This window comes from Nelumbo lutea, chromosome 1 (genome assembly GCF_056320005.1).
Source record: "Nelumbo lutea isolate HS-2025 chromosome 1, American lotus-T2T, whole genome shotgun sequence".
NCBI lineage: Eukaryota > Viridiplantae > Streptophyta > Magnoliopsida > Proteales > Nelumbonaceae > Nelumbo > Nelumbo lutea.
In genome coordinates this window covers 215,696,530-215,717,425 of record NC_142684.1, presented here as the reverse complement: position 1 = coordinate 215,717,425, position 20,896 = coordinate 215,696,530, and the positions used below count along the sequence as shown (strand labels likewise).

Below are 20,896 nucleotides of genomic sequence, written 5' to 3'. Positions count from 1 at the left end.
TTCGTGAGAATCAGAATAAATTTTTATTTAATTTATTCTCGAAATTAAGATGCAGATGGAGGGAAAGCAGGAAAAAAGGGAAAAGAAAAGAAGTTTGGGCCACTGCGCGTTCGAATCCTCCGATTTCAAATCTGCGTCCCACCCCACGACCAGGCGCCCCACACAATCGAATGGCGCCAAATGTCCTCCTGCACGAGTTCCCCCTCTGCGCGTGCGGAGCATAACGGGATGGCTGGTTAGCTTGTCCCTTGGGCTCCAAATTTCACCCAAAACCAAAATCTCTCCCCGCTACTCCCCATCTGAACTTGGAGTTGGAGAGAAGACCGACGACGACAACCGTTCTAGCAAATACATCGGAGGTATTCCCCGTCCTTTTATAAAATCACCATATGAACAAACTTTGAATCGACGAAAGTCCCGAGTCGTGAACAATAATTATATATATTCCTTTCAATTCGTCGTTGATCTATCTCTCTTCCAACTATGTTTTCTTTAATCTCAGCTGCTTTTGTAGTAGATGGATTCATATTTTCGAGAATGAGGAAAGTTGTTCCAAGTGCGTAATGACTTAATCGGAATTCTGAACTTTGTGGTCTTTTTGTTCTCGATTCCGATCTTGGGAGGTGGAATATGACTGGCAAACAGAGCAAACACTGATTGAGAAGTTCCTCGAGAAATTCATTATCACTCTGGGGTGTTTCTCATGTTGGTGTCTCTCGCCAAACTCATAGGTGCATGCTACAGGGTCTCATGGCTTTTCTGGATTTACCTATGCGTGATGTTCCTCCTCATTGTTCTCTCGGATGACTAACAAGAGTGCAAGAAAGGTTCTCTCAGATAATGGGTATTAGAATTATAAACAGGGGGACTATTCAAATTAGTTGTAGAAGAGAGTTAACAACAACAAAAACTGGAACAAGATCAAGAGTTGCTTGATGAATAGCTATGTCTGCAATAGCCTTAGCGATGCCACCGAAACAGTTGAACATTTTTATGCTCGTCACTTATCGATTCAGGTGTGTAACATCATTCCCTTTTTCATATCGTTTTATTTATTCTTTGGGCTACGTTTGGATGTGATCTAAAAGCCGGTTCGGTGTACTTTTACACTACGGTCCAGTTTTGCAACAGTTTGGATGGGATGTAAAAATACATCGAGTATCAGTGTAAAACCTCACTTTCTAAGGCCTTTTACTCCAACAATCGATGTATAAAATACATTGATTTTTTCGATGTAAAACTCGACCAAAAGTAATCTCGATGTAAAAGCAACGACTCTTTTGCCTCTAGCATCGTCAAGTTTACTTCACCATCGAGTTTTGTTCGCCAGCACCATCCACTACCTAGGGGTGCAACTTGGGCGGGCCAAACCCGGAATTTTACACAGGATGGGCTTGGTTTGAGCCCAAAAAGTTGGGCTTTTTTATTTTTCAGGTCAGGCTCGGGCCTAGCCCGAGCCCAGCTCAATCATAGATCTATTAAATACAAACCAAATCATAGATCTAAGCACCATAACACAAAAAAGAAATTAAAGATATAAGAAAACCACAATAAAAAAAAACAAATATATTTTGGGTTGTCTTTAGATCTGAAATGAGTTGACATCATTCCCTCAAATCTGAAGGACAACGTCTAGATTTGCCTCGGTGTGTATTTTCTTCTTGTTCGTTGTGAGATGGGGGCAATTGAGATGCTTGGGAGCGTCCTGTGTTCTGCATTCGAACCTGTTACAAGGAGAACAAACAATGAGAGAAGAAGAAGAAGAAGAAGAAGAAAAAGGTAGAGGGGCAGGGAGAGAGAGGGAGTGGAAACAATGGTAGTGGTAGGGGTGCAAGTCGGGCGGGTTGGATCGGGTTTATGGTCAACCCAGGCCCGGTCCTAAAATTTGGGCTTAAGGCCTGAGCTCGGCCCAAGCCTGAGGTCAAGCCCAATTTTCCCAACTCAAGCCTATCCCGTCTTGTAATTTGATGCACTCGGGTTGGTCAATGGACCCACTCTAAAATTATACATATATAAATGTATTTATGCAAATATATATACATATATTTGTTTATATGTAAATATGTATGCAAAATATCTATATAAAAGTTATATATACAAATATGTATGTTTTTTATTTTGGTTCTTAGATTTTCTTATATACGGATTTTTTATTCAATTAATCCATATTCCTTTCAATATAGGTTTTTTTTTATCTGGATTTGTATTCCTTTGGTCTTGTCATTTTTGCATTTGTATTTCTTAGATTTGGGTAATTGTGTCAGCCCTTGCTACCCTTTTTCTATTTCTTAGATCTAAAATCCCGACCTTTTGTAATTGGTAAAAAGAAACCATGAGTTATTTTCTCCATCTAAGGGTAATCTAACAGAAAATCTGCCAATGAATGAGTAAAAGAATCATCATATCATGTTGTTTTTTCTAGGAAAATTATCTTTTAATATGTGTTGAATTAGCTTGTCAAAGTCATTTTCCCGCTTTCATGTTTTACCCATTTCCAATTTGTTAAATCAAGATGAAAATAGCAAATTTTGCATAAATACTGATGTCTCTTCCATTTTTTTCATGTATTCAGGGAAGTGAACTAGATGATAAGAGTGAATTTAGATATGGCTTGAAATGAGTACCAATAAGCTTACAAGTGTAATTGCTTTTTGTGGTTTTAATAGGAGGAACATGCTTTTTAAGATTTCTTTTTTCTTGTTTTTGGTGCTTTATATTTTTATTTTTCAAACTTCCACCCTCACCATCCTTCCTATCATCACTAAAAATTCTATTTGTCATAAATCATATTCATAGTTTCCTGATTAAATCGTCTAATTTCTTTCTACACTTCCCCTTCTCCATTGACATCTTTAACATTGCAGATAACATCATTAGTAATGTTAATCAGTATAACCACCAATAATAAAACTAACTTGGTGAAATGATAGAAATATTTGTTTTGACATATTTGGGGACCATAGGAAGTGAGGTTGGATCCTGAGACATACTATTGCAAGACTATCGGTTTTCTTTTCTGCTTCCCACTTCGTTCCTTGTTTTCGTTGAGTCTCCCTTCTTTAGCTTTTTCCCTGTTTTCCAATTATGTCAAGTTCTAGCGTAGATAGACTTGTAGATAGTGTTAGCGAGGAGGGCACCGTTGTTCTTGCTGGGGAAGTCATCCCACGGCAGGGTGCCTCCCCTCTCCGATCTATAGAGGGAACCTCTGACCCCGAAGTTTGGCTGCCTCGGCTCTGGGAGACCGAAGCCCAGGAAGAGGGTCCATCCTCCAGGTCAAAGGCCCCAATTTCCTCTCAAGGTCGAAAGCCTAATGATGGGCCTTCCAAACTGTCTTCGGACAGGTTGCTGTACCTAGCGTCTCGGTATCGCTTTCCTGATAACTTAGTCTTCAGTCTTCCACTAGGTCAGTACCCTTGGGATCATGACCACAACGAGGTTGTTGTTTTTGAGGAGTAGCTCGCGGTAGGGCTACGCTTCCCTCTTCATCCCTTTCTAATAGAAGTTGTTAGGTTCTATAACGTCACCATCGACCAACTTCATCCGAACTCTATTCGGAACATAGTTGGTACCATTACCTTGTTCCATGCCTATAACCGACCCTTATCCCTTGATATCTTTAGCTCGATCTACGCGATCAAGCGAAACTCGGCCTGTCTATGCAGGGACGTATGACAAAGCTATTACATCTCCCCCAGGTTTGGACTCAAAATCCTGTCCAATTGCCCAAAAAGGTTCCACCCTAGAAAAGATGGTACCTCATCGTCCATAACCCGAAGGGGTGGTCTTTCCCAACTCATTGGAGGGTGGAAACCCAGGACCCTGGGGTGATCTTGGACGCGGAGACCAGGGTGGTGATTAACTCTTGGAGGGACCTCAGCCTCGAGATGAAGAGCTTCTTGGTCGAGGAGGCACTGGTGCGAGCTGTTTTGAGCCCTCTTGGTAGGTTTCTTTTCAAATACTTGCTTCAAAGCACCCTTTAAGTTTTCGGACTAACTATCTATTTTTTGCAGCTACGATGCCAGAGGTTGATGCAGGAAACCTTATTATGATCTCCCGGAAGGGGAAGAAACGAAAGGCTGCAAAGAGGCTCCATCGGGAGGAGACTTCGACATCTGAAGTAGCCGAGGCCTAGGTTGCTGACCGATCTCCACCAAACTCTCAAGGGAGGAGGCCCAACCCATGGACCTCGAGGTGGTGGCAATGGAGGACTGCAAGGAGGAGGCCCACCCTTAGGAGCCGGAGGATACACCTGCGCCAGAAGGGCCCGCTGATGAGCCAGAGCTCGCTCCTGCTACTGAGGGGGAGAGCATTACAAACCATATGTACATGGTGCAGAAGAGCCGGGACGCTATCTTTCCAAAAGAGGTCGCACGCTGGGTTGAGATGCTCCCGAGGCGGCTTCTGGGACTGGCCTCGAGTCACTGCATGGTGGTAAGTGTTCTACCTTCGGCTTCACCTCGTTTTTTTTTTGAAAACAAAATGTAAGTCTTTTATTAAATCATTTGAAAATTGAGTTTTGATGACCATGTCATCTACATAACACTTTACTTTTTTGCCAATTAACGGCTCAAACAGTCGGTTTACAAGTCTTTGAAATGTTGCCTCGGCATTTTTCAATCCAAAGGGCATGACCTTGTAGCAATACACGCCCAGCTCGGTTATGAAGGCCATTTTTTCCTCATCAGCAAGGTCCATCCTGATCTGGTTGTAGCCTGAATAAGCATCCAGGAAGCTCAACAACTCGTGCCCTGAGGTCGCATCCACCAAGCGGTCAATTTTGGGAAGTGGAAAATAGTCCTTCGGGCAAGCTCGATTCAGGTTGGTATAGTCAATGCACATGCGCCACTTACCATTGGCCTTTTTTACCAGAACGGGGTTAGCCACCCAGCTCGAGTAATGGACCTCCCTGATGAAATCGGTTGTGAGAAGCTTCCCGACTTCCTCATCGACTGCTCTCCAACGCTCCAGGGCTAGTTTGCATTTCTTCTGTCTAACGGGCCTAACTACAGGATCAGTGTTCAGTTTGTGAGTGATTATTCTAGGGTCTATGCCGGGCATCTCTACCGCAGACCATGCAAAAACATTTAAGTTTTGAAGTAAGAAGCTTACTAGCTGAGAACATAGAGGCTCCTTAATCGATGCACCGATTTGGAGAGTCCTGGCTGGATTTTCTACTGAAACGGGTATAGAGACTGTCTCCTCTATTGGTGAAGCTCACTCCTCATGGTACTCCGTAGGTCACTCTAACTCGAGGTTGTTTGCTACCTTGGCTTTCCCTTTGAGGGCAACAACGTAGCATTTGTGAGACTCGAGCTGGCCGTCTCGCGCTACCCCTACTCCAAAGTCCGTGGGGAACATTATGGCCAGATAATAGGTGGACACCACTGCACGAAGAGCGTGGGTGATAGGTCGACCTATTATGGCGTTGTACAGGAAGGGAGTCGCGACCACTAGGAAAGTGTGATTGAATCTCGCTATAATAGGACAAGTACCGACCTCCACAGGTACTGTAACTCTTCCCAGGGTCCTGACTTCCTCTCCACTGAACCCTACCAAGGGGGTGTTCGTGGGCTTGATGTCGCTCTCCTGGAATTATAGCTTGTCGAATGCATCTTTGAAGAGTATGTCCACCAAGCTGCCTGAGTCGAATAGGATGCACTTCACCTCGAAATCATTAATTCTTATCCTTATGACAAGCACGTCATCATGGGGGTACTGGACTCTGTGCACATCATCTTCGGTGAAGAAAATGGGCTCTTCTACCCTCGGCCGCTTCAGAGGAATCTGTTCTTCTCTTTCAATCTCACGAGCTGATGTCTTTGCCGCGGCTAAAGTGCAGCCCGCGATAATCGATCCGCTAGTGATCATATGTATTACCCCTCGAACTGGCCTTTCTTCGGGCAGTTGTCTCTACGGCTGCTCGTTCTCCCTGTTGCTGGACTCGGGAGCATCTCTACCTTCCTCCCCTTGCCGACCTGTTTGATTTTTATTATAATTTAATACAAAGTTGTTCAAATATCCGCGACAGATGAGTTCTTCTATCTCATCATGGAGGTTCTTACAATTCTTGGTGCTATGACCGTGATCTCTATGGAAGTGGCAATATACATTTCTATTTCCGGTGTTTAGATCTCCTCTCATCCAGGGTGGCCACTTCACGTAAGAAGCGTCCTAAATCACCAAGAGGATTTCTGCTCGCTTCGCGTTCAAGGTCATGTAGTTTGTTCTTTCAACTGGAGGAGCTTGGAAAGGCTGACCCAATTTTCCTCCTCCTCGGGCTGGCTCATCCTTCTTCCTCTTGTTGTCCCCGTTAGTTGAGGTATTACCATCTCTTTTCCTCTTCTCTGGCGGATTCTCACTCTTCTGGTTCATCTCTTCCTCTGTTCCGATGAATTGGTCGGCGAGCTTGAGGAACTCAGTAACATCTTTTGGTTTGTTGGCAACCACGTGCCACTTGAACTCTTTATGGGTGATACCTCTTTTGGCCGCTGTAAGCCTCACGATGGGATCTAGATCAGGGATCTGCAGGCATGCATCATTGAATCTCATGATGTAACTTCGGATAGATTCTCCCTACCTCTAGATTATGCCGAGCAAGCTTTCCTAGAACCTTGGACACCTCTTGCTTGTGATGAAGTGCGAGGTAAAAATTTGCACGAACTGCGCCCAACTCTTAATTGTCCCGAGCGCAAAGTTTCTATACCATGTGCGAGCTACTCCTTTAAAGGTGGTGGAGAAAGGTACACACATGCAGGGTTCATTCGCCCCGGCTAGGTGCATCTGTGATTGAAATGAGTCAACATGTCATTCAGAACGAACGACCTGTCATACTTGTCCAGGGGAGGTACTTTGAAATCCATGGGCATTGGAATTGCCAGGAGCTCGGGAGATAGGGGAGATGGTACAGAGAGAAGTGGGGTAGTCTTCATTGTTCCCGAGCTCGCCTCTTCCTTTGGGCTAGTCGGGCTGGCTTTGGGTTGTAGCTCGGCAAGCCTTGCGATGCCACTTTTGTTGCTTCTTCATTGGCTCTGCGTTAGTGCTACTGGCTTCAGTGTTATCAAGCATGGTTCTTGCGGGGAGTTGCTTAGACTGTTGACGGCGGCTATTGTGAACTGAGGGGCCTAGTCTGGAATCTACGCCCAGGACCCCGAATCAGTTTTCTGCCAACAGAACTTCTAACTGAGAGGGCCGAGGTGATACGGCCTTGGCAGGCTGGGCATCTCCTGACCTATTCACATGTTAGGAGGCAGGAGGAGTAGCCTGTCTCTCCCTCTTGCCGTTGTTAGATAGTTTTGTATGCCCTTAGCTTCAATCAAAATGATGTACTTTATGAGTTTATTGTAAATGAATAAAAGTGCATATTTGATTCATGTTTCCTTGGTATGTTTCTGTGTAATACCCTTAAACTGGACACTTAATGAGACTCATGTTAGTTTAGAATGTTCACATCCAGTGGGTCGGTCTGGGGAGACTTATCCTGACAAGGCTAACACTGTGGTGCCACCAAGTCGGTTGGGGTGGCATGTCTCAGCTACCGGGGTGAGACCCTAGGCACATACAGTGTGGGATTAATTGAATCTTTGAACTGGACCAGATTTCCAGTATTGCCCTGGACCTTGGAGATTGATGGGCAAAAACTGGAAAGTTACACCCGACCCCTAGACTCGACTATGATACTGCACTAGGTGTCAGATTGGGTTGTCTTTGATGTACCAATCAGTGAGATCCTTAGCGGGGGTCAAAACCTGGGTATGTTGGGATAGTCTGAGAATTCATCTGAGTGGGTGATCAAGTTCTTTTGGAAGAACATTGCTGATTCTGCTCCACCTAGCATTGCACCATCTTCAGTGGGAGCAGATTTTGGATCCTACCTTGGGCGTGAACACCTCCATTGAGAGATATTGTTTCTCTGTATCAGGTATTATCTCTCCCTACTCCTTTTGGTTCAAATCTGGTTCAGTTTATGGTTCAAGAATGATCCTTGAATATATGATTTTCTAAATAGGGAATTCGATTCCCAGTTGAAGGGAGAGAAAATTTTTTGAAATTCGCCCCCTTATTCCGCAAGCTTTGGGCGTCCATGTGATGGATTTCCTATTCCTTCAGCCACGGGACAAGACCTAGCTCTCGTGAGGGTTCTAGACTTGGGAGGTCTCTCCTCGGTGAGGAGGGCGCTCGCTCTGGCGGTGAGGCCTGGCTTGCGGTATGGCCGGATGCCGAGGTGGAACCAGCTGCTGAGTCTGCTGATTCTGCGACAGTGGGGGAAAATGTTGTTGGTACTACTGCTGATAGATGTGGTGTAGGACTTGATGCTGATACATTTGAAACTGCTGGACCTGTTGCATTTGGGCTTGCATGGCCCGCATGCAGTGCACCAGGTCATCCAATTGATTCTGTTCGACCGCCGGGGGGATGATAGAAGGTTCGGCAAAGGTTGCACCCACCGTCAGAGGAAGTGGGGCATTCACCGGTGCAAGAACTTGAGACACATTGAGAGTGGGGATCCCGTCTGCAGAGAGAGGTATGGTGAACTGTCCAATACAGACAGTTGGTACCTGAAGTTGCCCCCCAAAACTGTTCATGTCGGCGTTTTGTCCGGTGTTACTGGAAGATGCCATTGAAGATGAGTTTAGGATGCTTGGTGGAAAAGGGCTTTTCGAAGCGCTTCCCACAGACGACGCCAATTGATGCTGTGCATTCTGGCTACTCCTAGCTAGAGATGACTCGGCTTCCTGCAGACGACGGGCTAGATGGATCTACACAGAGAGAATTAGAGAACTCAGGAGTGCTTACCTGATGAGCTCGCTCTGATGCTTAAGTCAGTATGCGCGAGCTGAAAGTGATCAGAAAGCAAGAGAGCTAGTAAGCAATAATTGCACGTAACTTCGCCCCCAAAGGGTTGAGGTCTTTATATACTGGAGTCCTCACGAGTTTTTTGGAGTGGTTCCAGGATTCTTGTTGTAATGTGGCCCGTTACTAGATTAATAGGAGATGACATCGCCAGCCGATAAGGCATATCGTTGCCGTCCGAATCGGTCGGAGGAGATTAGGCTAGCCGTTACGAAGCGTGATCTCGTGAAACATGGAATCCGGTGACGAGACCTTCGAGGTCAGCAAGTGGAGGTCGGTCAATATTACCCGAACAGATGCCCCCCAGGTCTGACCTGTTACGAACACTGAGGTGATTGGTAACCGAGGTGACCTTGATGCAATCGTGCCCCGAAGTGGATTTGCTTCCGAGGTGAACCTACCCTGAGGTGGTTCGGTTATCCGAGCTCAGTTTGTCGTAGATTTGAGATGAATTGTCGTTCTGCAAGCTAGGTTGTGTCCACGTGTCCCTCTATTATTAGGTCGGGCCAAATCACCCTCCATCATCCATGATATTGGAATGCAAGTTATTGTATATGTAAGGTGATGGTGAGTAAAGGAAAGGGGCCTTGGATCCTGAGACATCCTATTTGAAAGGCTAAACACTTTGTTTTGAGATTCAATTGAGTACAAGAATGCAAGTTATTGTATCTGCTAATGCAGTTCAAAGTCTTTGGAGTCAACATATTATTTGTTGATGGGGCTACTCTTCATCTATTCTTGTTTTAGAGCACCTTTGTCGTGTATAGGATTATTATTTCTAATAACAATTATTCTGATATTGTTTTTTTACAAGTATATTATTCTATTATCGTTGCTGATAAAGAAAAGACAAGTGCATAGGTATTTGCAAAAGCAAGAGTTCAATATAGATGGTTATCTATGGAGGGTGGTTTCCAAACGTTTACAAAAGGTTTTAATTCCCAGGATCCATGTGAGCAGAGAGTGCAGCACTGTTCCTTGCAGCCGAGGGAGAGGTCCTCTCTTGTCGGGCAGTGTATGATCATTATGGGCTAAGAGGTTAAGTGTTAGGCCATTGAGGGTAATACTTGATGGGCTAATCTTGCATCTGCCCACAGTCCATGAGTGTTATAAGGTGGTTTGGCCCAGAAACCACTTAGGGTAAGTGTTGGGCCCATAGAGCCCATGTGATGGGTTTCAGGGGGTGCACTGTCCGTAACAGTGTATTCGGCCAGGCCTTGTAACAAATGTTGGGCTGAACCCATGTGGATGACGTATAGATCAATGTTTGGGTCCCATGCCATACAAAGAAGCCCAATTGGGCAGTAGTTTGGAAGGCTAAGTGAGCACATAACCTTATTAGACCTAAAGCCCATTTCGAACTGGGCTGATTTGATCAGTTAATTAAGGGGCAAATTCTGAGATTGGATTAGTAGATAGGATTGGGTCTTAACCCTATTCACTCAGAGAGTCCAGATCTGAATGTGATTCAGATATGGAAACCTCCTAATAGGATTAGGAGGAGGTTGATCTAATCTGCAGATAAGATAAGGGTTTACCCTTATCATTTGAAGGGAATTCTGATCCAAATACGATTTGGATCAGCAACTCCTAATGGGATTAGGAGCTGATCCCTTTAAGGTTATAAAAGGAGGAGGGGGCGACAGCCTTTTGATAGATATTCACATCCTCATTAGAGCTGAAACCATAGAAGGAATAATTTAGCAACCCTACGAAATTCTTTCTTGCTGCCTCCTTCCTACCGCCTCCTCACCTGCCAGTTCGATCTTTAGTTCGATGGGAGAAATCAAGATTGGATCTTGATATTAGTTTCTTGTGAAGGGACTGATAGGAAGCTGTGCTCACATGCCGTCCTACTGATTCTTGCGAAGGGTTAGGTTCTTGGGAAGAACACTGCTGACTCTGCTCCATCTTGCACTGCGCCATCTTCAGTGGGAGCAGTTTTTGGTTCCTTGCTTGGGCGTGAATACCTCCATTGGGAGATACTGTTTCTCTGTATCAGGTATATCCCTCTCCTACAGTTTTGTTCAAATCTGGTTCGATTCTTGGTTCAAGATTGATGCTTGAAAAATATGATTTTTCTGAAGTAGGGAATACGATTCCCAATAGGATGGAGAGAAATTTTTGACATTCGCCCATTCTATTCCGCAAGATCCGGGCATCCATACGATGGATATCTCATACCTTCATTATTAAGCTTGAGGTATTTGCAATTCATGAATGATTTTGGCAATAATTAAGTCAAACCAAAGATTTTTGTGGGTTCTTTCATTCTTTGCATATGCCACTAGGAAAAAAAATATGAACATTCTTTTTTTATTCATGGAGTTTCTCAACATCACCAGAAAAAAAAAGGCACTTGGAATTTTAAAAATCTGATTTGGAAAGGGAAGATCGAAAAATAATTAAGAACACTTAGAAGAACTATATCTAATAGTCACGTTGCAAAGATCTCTCTCTTTCTCTCTCTCTCTTACTTTATAGGTCTTCAAGCAAGAAAGAAGAAGAAGAAAACAAATGAAAAAGAATAAGAAGTGGCTTTCATCTAAAAATTGAAGAACAGGTTGCAATATGATTAGGTGTGCAACCCTACATGCATCAAATTGCAAGGTTTTCAAAACCAAATCAAGCAACGAACTGGTTAGGGGTATGGTTCCCAGGTCAAACAGTCCAACCATTCGACAATTTGAACAACCAAAACCGTTAGACAGTTTTGACAAAAAAATAAAAAAAGGCCAAAACCATTAGACGGTTTGAACGGTTCGACTGCCCGGGTCAGCGATTTGCTAACCAAATCAATGGTTTTTGGCGAAATAACAGTTCTGGGGAAAAATGGCAAGAGAGTGAAAACCCTCTTCTTAGCTTCTCTCTTTTCTAGCTCCCTTTCCCTCTCACGGACCCTCTCTATTTTCTTCTTTCAGATCTCTCTCTCAACTCTCCATTTGGTAGCTCCAGATTTCCCCAAAGGAAAATGACAAGAGAGTGAAACCCCCCTTTCCCAGCTTCTTTTCTCCGACCCCCTATTGGGAACTGTGTCCCCTATTTTATAATTGGAAGGAAGTGGGGTTTCTATACAAAAACTGAGAGGAATGGGGTTCTAGGTAGGTAAGCTAGGGTTTGGGGGGAGGTATCTCACTAGGTTTGTGTCTTCAAGTGGTAAATTGGGGAAAGAAAGGCAACTTGATATTTTTGGAAACTTGGAGTAATCTAGGAATTAGGTCAGGGGGTAATTTGGTAAAGGGGTGTTTTGGTAATTTTGGTTTAAGGGTATTTTGGGAATTTAGGTGAAGGGATATTTCTAGAATTTTGGTAAAGGGGCGTTTTGGTAATTTGGTTAAGGGTTTTTCCGGCATTTGGGAAGAAGGGGCAAATGACGAGTATTTTCAGTAATTTTGAGAGAAGGGGTGTTTTGGTAAGTTTGGAAGGAGGGGTATTTTGGGAATTGGATCAAGGGTATTTTAGTAATTAGGTAAAGGGGTATTTTGGTAATTTTGGTTAGAGGGTATTTTGGGGAATTTAGGGGAAGGGATATTTTTGGAAACTTTGGCTTTGAAGGGGTATTTTGGTAATTAGTTCGAGGGGGGTAATTTGGGTGGCCTAGTCAAGGGTATTTTAGTAATTAGAAGGAGGGGGGTTTCGGGAATTTGGTCAGGGGAATTTTGGTGATTGGTTCGGGGGGTAATTCAGGTGGCTTGGTCAAAGGTATTTTAGTAATTGGAAGGAGGGAGTATTTTTGGAATTTGGTCAAGGGTATTTTGGTAATTGGCTTGAAGGTAATTCAATGGCCTAGTCAAGGGTATTTTAGTAATTGGAAGGGAGTATTTTGGGAATTTGGTCAGGGGTATTTTGGTAATTGGTCCGACGGGTAATTCAGTGTCCTAGTCAGGGGTATTTTAATTATTGGAAGGAGGGATATTTTGGGAATTGGGTCAATGGTATTTTGGTAATTTTTGTTAGAGGGTATTTTGGGAATTTAGGGGAATGAATATTTTTGGTAACTTTGGCTTTGAACGGTATTTTGGTAATTAGATTCAGGGCTTTTCCTGGGTTTGGAATGAAGGGGTATTTTTGGAAATTCTGGGCATGAAAGGAATTTTTGGTGGCTTGAAAAGATGGTAGTTTTGGAGATTTGGGAATGAGGTCAAGGGGTATTTTGGTAATTTGTCACGGATGCTTGGGAATTTGGACAAGAGGTGGGGTTCGAAATGGTTTATCCATGTTTGAGGGTGAGTTGGGGGTTCAGATAAAGGATTGAGCAAAAAAGGCCAAGGTGATGTGAAACAATACAATTCCGATGGTGGTGCATTAATCTTGTTACTGACACTTGACAAGCATGACACTTTTTGACATGCTTGTAGCAATCTTTGTCCATTGTTCTCCAAAAGAAACTCATTCGAAGGAGTTTCTTAGCTAACATGCACCCATTCATATGAGGTCCATAGATTCTACCATGCACTTCTTCTAGTTTCCTTTGTGCTTCCATTTCATCTAGGCACCTCACCCAAGGCTGGGGGTTCGGCCTTTGGCCTATGTCCACGGAGGAGAAGGTAGAAATCCACTAGATAAAGGTTGGAGTACAGAGTTGAATAATATCTCAAACCCAAAGATCTCAGTGTGGCAGATGCAAAGTAAATCCACTACCAAAACTGAAGTAAAGACGGCTGCACCTCTTCCCAAATTGAATGCAGTTTGGCGCGTTTTTTGGCACTCGAAAAATCCAGAAATTGTCTGACACCCACGCATATACATCATGCAAACAATCAACCTAGTTTGAATTACAGGTCAAATCCACCCGTCACTTCATGAACTCCCAGCGCTAGGGTGAGACCCTTAGCCCGAGGAGTGGGGGGCGATTGATGGAGGATGATTTGATCCGACCTCCTAACCAGGTGACACGTGGACATGACTCAGCATAAGTGACAGCTCAGCATGACAGCTTGGCCACAACTCAGCGTAATGAACTCGCTGAAACCCTAGTAGAACAACTCGCCATAAGACGGCTCGCTACGGCCTGCTACAAAATGGCTTGCTGCAAGGCAGCTCGCTACGAAGGAGTTCGCTACAATGAAGCTCGCTACAAAGGAGCACACTATTGAGTGACCCGAAGTCTTCAAGAAACTTCTTATCCGACAGGACCGTGCTTGTCAGACTGCTCCCACGTCTCTTGTCTGGCGGTGCAGCACCTGCAAGTCCAGAGGACTCCGCCCACGTCTCACGTCAGGCGGCGTCGTGAACACTAGCTTTGCATAACGTCTCTCAAGTGACAGGACCGTACACTGCAATGGATACCTGCGCCAATCAAATCAGCCTAATGGATAACGGCTGTAGCAGAGAATCAGAGGCGGTTACACTCGATTTGGCAGCACATTAATATATAAGGGCTCCGACCCCCAAGGAAAGAGGTAATTGAATTTTTGGTAATCGAGTAGAGCACATCTCCACTTTTAGCTCGTCATTACTCTCTAAGCTTCTCTCTCAGAGTTCTAACTTAAGCATCAGAGTGTTCCCGCCGGGTGAGCTCCCCGGGAATCCTTCATCTCCTCCTTCTCGGGTGCTGTTCATTGCCAGCTAGGAGCGAAGCCCCTGCTATCTAGGAGTGACCAGATTACGCTACATCATTTGGCACCGTCTGTGGGAATGCTTCAAAAATCCTTCCACCAAAACTTTCCAAACTTCAGTTCTCATGGCTTCCTCCAGCAACGCAGCACGTAGTGCAGAAATGAACACCGCTGGGGAGCAACTTCAGGTCCCAACGGTGTGCATTGGACAGTTCACCGTCCCACTCTCCGTGGATGGAGTTCCCATTCTGAACGTGCCTCAGACAATGGCACCCGTGAATGCTCCACTCCCTTTCACAGTTGGAACAACCTTCACCGAACCCTCCCTTGTTTCCCCAGTGACAGCCCAAAACTAGCTTGAAGACCTGGTGCAATGCATGCAAGCCATTCAAACTCAAATGCAACAGGTCCAGCAGTTCCAACTATATCAGTAGCAAGTGCTGCACCAAGTTTCTCAACATCACTATCAGTAGTAGTTTCCTCCGCTGCCTCAGACCCAGCAGCCCCTTCCTCCTCGGCATCTGGTCGCGCAACAAGTTCGGCCTCGCCGTCAAAACAAGCGTCCTTCTCATCGGGGATCGACCTATCAGACCCAGAATCCTCTCAAGATTCAAGTCTCATCCCACGGAAGGAAGGAAAGACCAGTCACCCCTGCCTCGCCGCGCATAGTCAAATCGGGAGGGTCCCAGCCTACCAAGCCCGCATCACCTCAGCTTTTCGAGTTTGTGGCCCTACTTGTAGAGAATAGGTTCAAGGTCTTGGTTGCAGACTCCAGGCAAGATCCCCCTATCTGCAGCCATCACTAGCAGTCCATCCCCCTTCCTGCGAAAACTGTGCCCGACAATACTGAGGCCAGCAGCACCAATGCAGAGACCGCAAAAAGGCAGCGGAGACGTCGCTGAACAGCAATGCATAACCTGCCCGAGCTCAAGGGTAAGGAAGAGGTAAGCTCGCGTGAAATAAAAGCCACTCCGCTCCTCTTTGTACATCCCCTTTGTCTCCAAAACTCTTGGTTGTCCCAATGGCCGAGGACTTCAAACTGCCTCCCCTTACAAGTATGACGGGTCGTTCGACCCGAATGACCATGTTGATGCCTTTCAGTCACAGATGCACTTGGCAAGGGCCAACGAATCTTGCATGTGTGTGGCTTTCTCCACCACTTTCAAAGGAGTGGCCCGTACATTGTACATGAACCTCGCGCTCGGATCAATAAGAAGCTAGGCGTAGTCCATGCAAGTGGTGCCCGAGGACCCAGGAGAGCCTCCTTGGCATAGTCTAGAGGGAAGGAGAATCTATCCGAAGTTACATCAAGCGGTTCAACGATGCTTGTTTACAGATACCGGGCCTGGACCCCGTTGTTCGGCTTATCGCGGCCAAGAGAGGCATCACGCACAAAGACTTCAAGTGGCACGTGTTTGTCAATCAGCCCAAGACAGTAACCGAGTTCCTCAAGCTCATGAACCAGTTTATAGGGACAGAGAAGGAAATCAACCAGAAGGGTGAGCAGATCCATGGAAAAATAAAAAGAGAAGTCTAGCCCTCGACCTAGGGGGACAACAAGAAGAAGAAAGACCTAGCTCAGAGGGCAAGGCCAAGTCATCCTTTCCGAGCTCCACCAGCAGAGAGGACAGACTACACGCCCTTGAATGCGAAGCGGGTAGAGATCCTTATGGTGATCAAGGATGCCCCATACGTGAAGTGGCCACCCCGGCTGAAAAGGGACCCTAATGTAAGGAATAAAAAATTGTATTGTAGCTTCCATAAAGATCACGGTCACAGTACCAGGAGTTGTAAAAACCTCCACGACGAGATAGAGGAGCTCAACAATCACGGATACTTAAGAAATTTTGTACAGAATAATAATAATAAAGCAGGTCGGCAGGGGGAGCAAACTAGAGATGCTCCTGAATCCAGCAGGTAAGCAGAGCAGCCATAGAGGCAGCCCCCAGAAGAGAGACCAGTTCGGGGGACTATCCATGTGATCGTCGGAGGATCGATCGTCGCGGGCTGCACCTCGGCTGCAGCTCGGACATCAGCTCGCGAGGTCGAAAGGGAAGACCAGAACCCCTCGAAGCAGCCAAGGACGGAATACCTGATCTTCTTCATGGAGGACGATGCGTGCGGGGTCCACTACCCCCACGATGATGCGCTCGATACTCCCTTGGTGGGCTTCAGCGGAGAGGAAGTCAGGCCCCTGGGGAGAATCTCTGAACCTGTGGAGGTCAACACCTGGCCTAGCATTGTGAGGCTCAACCATGACTTCTTGGTGGTCACATCTCCCTCCCCGTACAACGCCATAATAGGTCGGTCCATCACCCACGCCCTATGTGCGATGGTCTCCACCTAGTATTTGGCGATGAAGTTCCCTACGGACTTCAGAGTTGGGGTGGCGCGAGGTGATCAGCTTGAGTCTCACAAGTGCTACGTCGCTGCCCTCAAAGGGAAAGCCAAGTGGCAGAAGGCCTCGAGTTGGAGCGACCTGCAGAGCAGTGCGAGGAGTAAGCTGCACCCACAGAAGAGACCGTCTCCATCCCGACTTCGACAGAGAACCCAACTCGAACACTCTAGATCGATGCTTTAATCGAGGAGCCTCTACGATCCCGACTAGTATTTTTTACTTGAAAATTTAGATGTTTTTGCATGGTCCGTGGCAGAGATGCTCGGCATAGACCCTAGCATCATCACTCACAAGCTGAATACTGATCCTGTAGTTAGGCCCTTTAGATAGAAGAAAAACAACTTAGCCCTAGAGCGCTGGAGAGCAGTTGACAAGGAGGTCGGGAGGCTCCTCGCAGCCAACTTTATCAGGGAGGTCCATTACCCGAGCTGGGTGGCCAATCCCGTTCTGGTAAAAAAGGGTAACGGTAAATGGCGCATGAGCGTTGATTATACCGACCTGAACCGAGCTTGCCCAAAGGACTGCTTCCCACTCCCCAGGATAGACCGTCTAGTGGATGCGACCTCAGGGCATGAGTTGCTGAGTTTCTTAGACGTCTATTCGGGCTACAACTAGATCAGGGTGGACCCTACTGACGAAGAAAAGACAACCTTCATAATCGAGCTCGGCCTGTAACATTCGGACTGAAAAATGCTGGGGCAGCATTCTAGAAACTTGTAAATAAATTGTTTGAGCCGTTGATCGGCAAGAAAATAGAATGTTATGTAGACGACATGGTCATCAAGACTCATTTTTCAAATGATTTACTACAAGACTTGCATTCTGTTTTTGAAATTCTGTGTAAGTTTAACATTATATTCAGACCATTTCTACTAACGACAGGGCAGAGGAGGTTCTTAGTGGTGGCAATTGATTATTTTATCAAGTGGGTAGAAACCGAACCTCTCATGACTGATGCGAAGAAAATCTATCATATTCTTATTTATAAAAATTCAGTCTTTCTACACTTAATTTACATTTAAATGGACTCATTACTCTTGTATTTCGGTTCAGTGCATGAAAGAAGGCATTAGGAGAAAAGCAAGGCAAATCGGATGATTTTTCACAATTTCGACACTGATTAGTAATCTGGGCTGTCCTCTCGTATCTGGGGTCCGATTGGGATGATTCAAGACTCACTGGAAAGACAAGAGATAAATCTTCAACTTTCATGTTTTGGGCTTTTGCAGATTCAGCCTGCATTGATGTCAAATCCGGGCCCAAAGTCGTGGAAAATTCATAGGAAGGCCAAATTCGCAGCTGAAGCCCAACTGGTAGAAAAGACTTGCAGTAACCCAATTCGCAGAGGAAGCCTAATACGAATTCAAGAGCAAGAAACTGAGAAGAGTCCACCAGATTTAAATTTGTGATATAATTCTAAGAAAGTTGAAGTTTGAGATCATTAGATAAGAGAAAAGATAGGATAGGAAAAGATGAGTTTAACCTGGATTATATATTCTAGAGATAACTCCAAGTGGTTGTAACAGCCCCCTCCCTAAACTATATCAAGGGTTAGGCGAATTAGCTTGAGGCATCAATCAATAAATGAGTCAATTACTGAAGTCCCTTTGAAGTGAATCAAGAAGATCGTTAAGAAACTTCAAGAAGGAGATCAGCAAATCAAGAAAGCTTCAAGAAGGAGGTGGCGACAAGAGGAAGAGGAGATCTCAGCACCATGGGTGAATTCAAGAGTTCTTTCTTTCCTCTTGTTTTTTTTTTTTTTTATTTCCTTTATCATGAACTGATTTGTTTTTAGCTAGGGCTGTGGAAAGCCTAACTAAGATAATGAATATATTTTTATTATTATGATTTATCCAAGATTGTGATTTCCATATAGTTTATGAGTTATTTACTTAATGCGATTAGGAGTGGCCATCTCTTAATTGATTAGGTTTATATGAATGAATCGGGAGAGGAATTTATATATTCGACCACATAATTTATGGTGTGAATTGAATGGTATATAGGGATATATACGCATGATTCATCTGAATATATGAGTTTTTCTTGCACTTAATGCATTTCTATTATTGAGAACTCTAGTCGAGGGATTGAGGGGTTACTTGATAGAAATATGTTTAATATATCTTGGGAAAGAATATTAAATAAAATTGGGAAAAACTTCAGCTTATGGGAATGACAAATGATCTTGGTTAATCACATCCATTATAGGTGGATCATTGGTTCTAGTGATTTCATTCATTGCATATTCGGTTATTGATTGCCCTTGCTTTTATTTTCTTTTTCTATTTTTATTTTCAGTAGTTCTTACTCTTAAATCTGAATTTCGATTGTCCAAATAATTAGTGAAGACTGCAACTCTAATACTTATTTTGTTAAATCCTCGTGGGAACGATATTTTTATACTACTTGATAACTAGTGCACTTGGTAGGGTTATATTTATAGCTATCAAGGTTTTGGTGCCGCTGCCGGGGATTTAATCCTAAAATAATATTAGTACTTGTTAACCTTTATTAATTTGGATTTTTATTTGTGTTTTTATTATTTTATTTTGTTTACTTTTTTATTTTATTTTGTTTGAATTCTTGCTTTGTTCAGATTTACTAGTGCATGACACGCACTAGAAGAGAGGGACTAGCAGAATTCGATCCTGAAATTGAAAGGACCCTTCGCTTATTACAAAGAGCTGACCAAGGTAAAGCGAGAAAGGAGGTTGAAATTGGCGAACCAACAATAGAGATTGAAGAAGAGATGCTAGAAGCAAATCACACCCTCTTGGACTACGCTTGTCCAACCATTGATGGGGCGACTTCTAGTATTTGCAAGCCCACAATTCATGCTAATAATTTTGAAATCAAGCCTGCAATCATCCAGATGATTCAGACAAGTATTCAGTTCAGTGGGTTTCCAAGTGATGACCCTAATGCACACATTGTTAACTTCCTAGAAATATGTGATACATTTAAACACTATGGAGTTAGTGATGATGCTATTAGCCTTAGATTATTTCCATTTTCATTGCATGATAGAGCTAAAGATTGGCTTAACTCACTCCCTGTAGGAAGTATCACCACTTGGAATGATCTAACCCAAAAATTTTTGGCTAAGTATTTCCCACCCTCTAAAACAGCAAAACTAATTAATGATATCAGTACTTTTGCTTAATTTGAGAGGGAATCTTTGTATGAAGCATGAGAACGATTCAAGGAGATGCTTAGGAAGTGTCCTCACCATGGGATACCAACTTGGCGTCAAATTTAGACCTTTTATATGGTATTACCCCCTCTAATTGATCCATTATTGATGCAGCAACAGGTGGCACAATCATGAGAAAAACACAAGAGGAAGCCTATGACCTAGTGGAGGAGATGGTGTCAAACAACTACCAGTGGAGCAATGACCGCACCAATCAGAGGGGAGTACACCATATCGATTCCTTTGCTGCTTTATCTGCTCAACTTGCTAATCTGAATAAAAAGATTAGATAGTCTTAACGTTGCAACAATAAATACATCATCTAGCACCCCATGTGATTTTTGTGGTCAAATAGGACATACTAATTCTGATTGTCCATTAGGTAGTCTTTTTGCTTCACATGAGAATGCTAATTTTATCTCTCATACTGTCAAGTCGAATTTTAACCTCTACTCAAATACATACAACCCAGGGTGGAGGAACCATCCAAACTTTTCATGGAACAACAATCAGCAAAATGCACCCATGGGATTCCAACAACAGCCGCCCCCACAAGAAAAAAAGAGTAATTTGGAAGAGATGATTTCTAAGTTCATCAATGCTACTAAAGCAAAATTCCAAGAATAGGATAAGAGACTTTTAAGTCATGATGCGTCGATTAAGAACTTAGAAGTTCAAATGGGCCAGATTGTGAATCTGTTGTCGGAAAGAAAAGAGGGATGGCTACCCAACAACACGGAGAAGAATCCCAGAGGCCGGTCAAGAAGGGTTCAAGCCAAGACATGGTAATGCTCATTATATTATGTTGCTGATTTCTAATAAGAGACTGTTACCCTTTGTTTTGCAAGCCCCTATTCCAGATTTGAACCCACCCATGATGGATGAAAGGGGAGC

General features: G+C 44.2%; 1 non-coding gene and 1 pseudogene across 1 annotated transcript; one reads left to right on the top strand and one right to left on the bottom strand.

Moving 5' to 3' along the window:
* The first annotated feature begins 49 nt into the window (after positions 1-49).
* LOC148880946 (tetraspanin-8-like) lies at positions 50-2,620 on the top strand (annotated as a pseudogene).
* A 17,319-nt stretch (positions 2,621-19,939) lies between these two features.
* LOC148880945 (small nucleolar RNA R71) lies at positions 19,940-20,046 on the bottom strand. Its single transcript, XR_016106245.1, has one exon. It is a non-coding gene; the product is annotated as a small nucleolar RNA R71 (small nucleolar RNA).
* Positions 20,047-20,896: the final 850 nt, after the last annotated feature.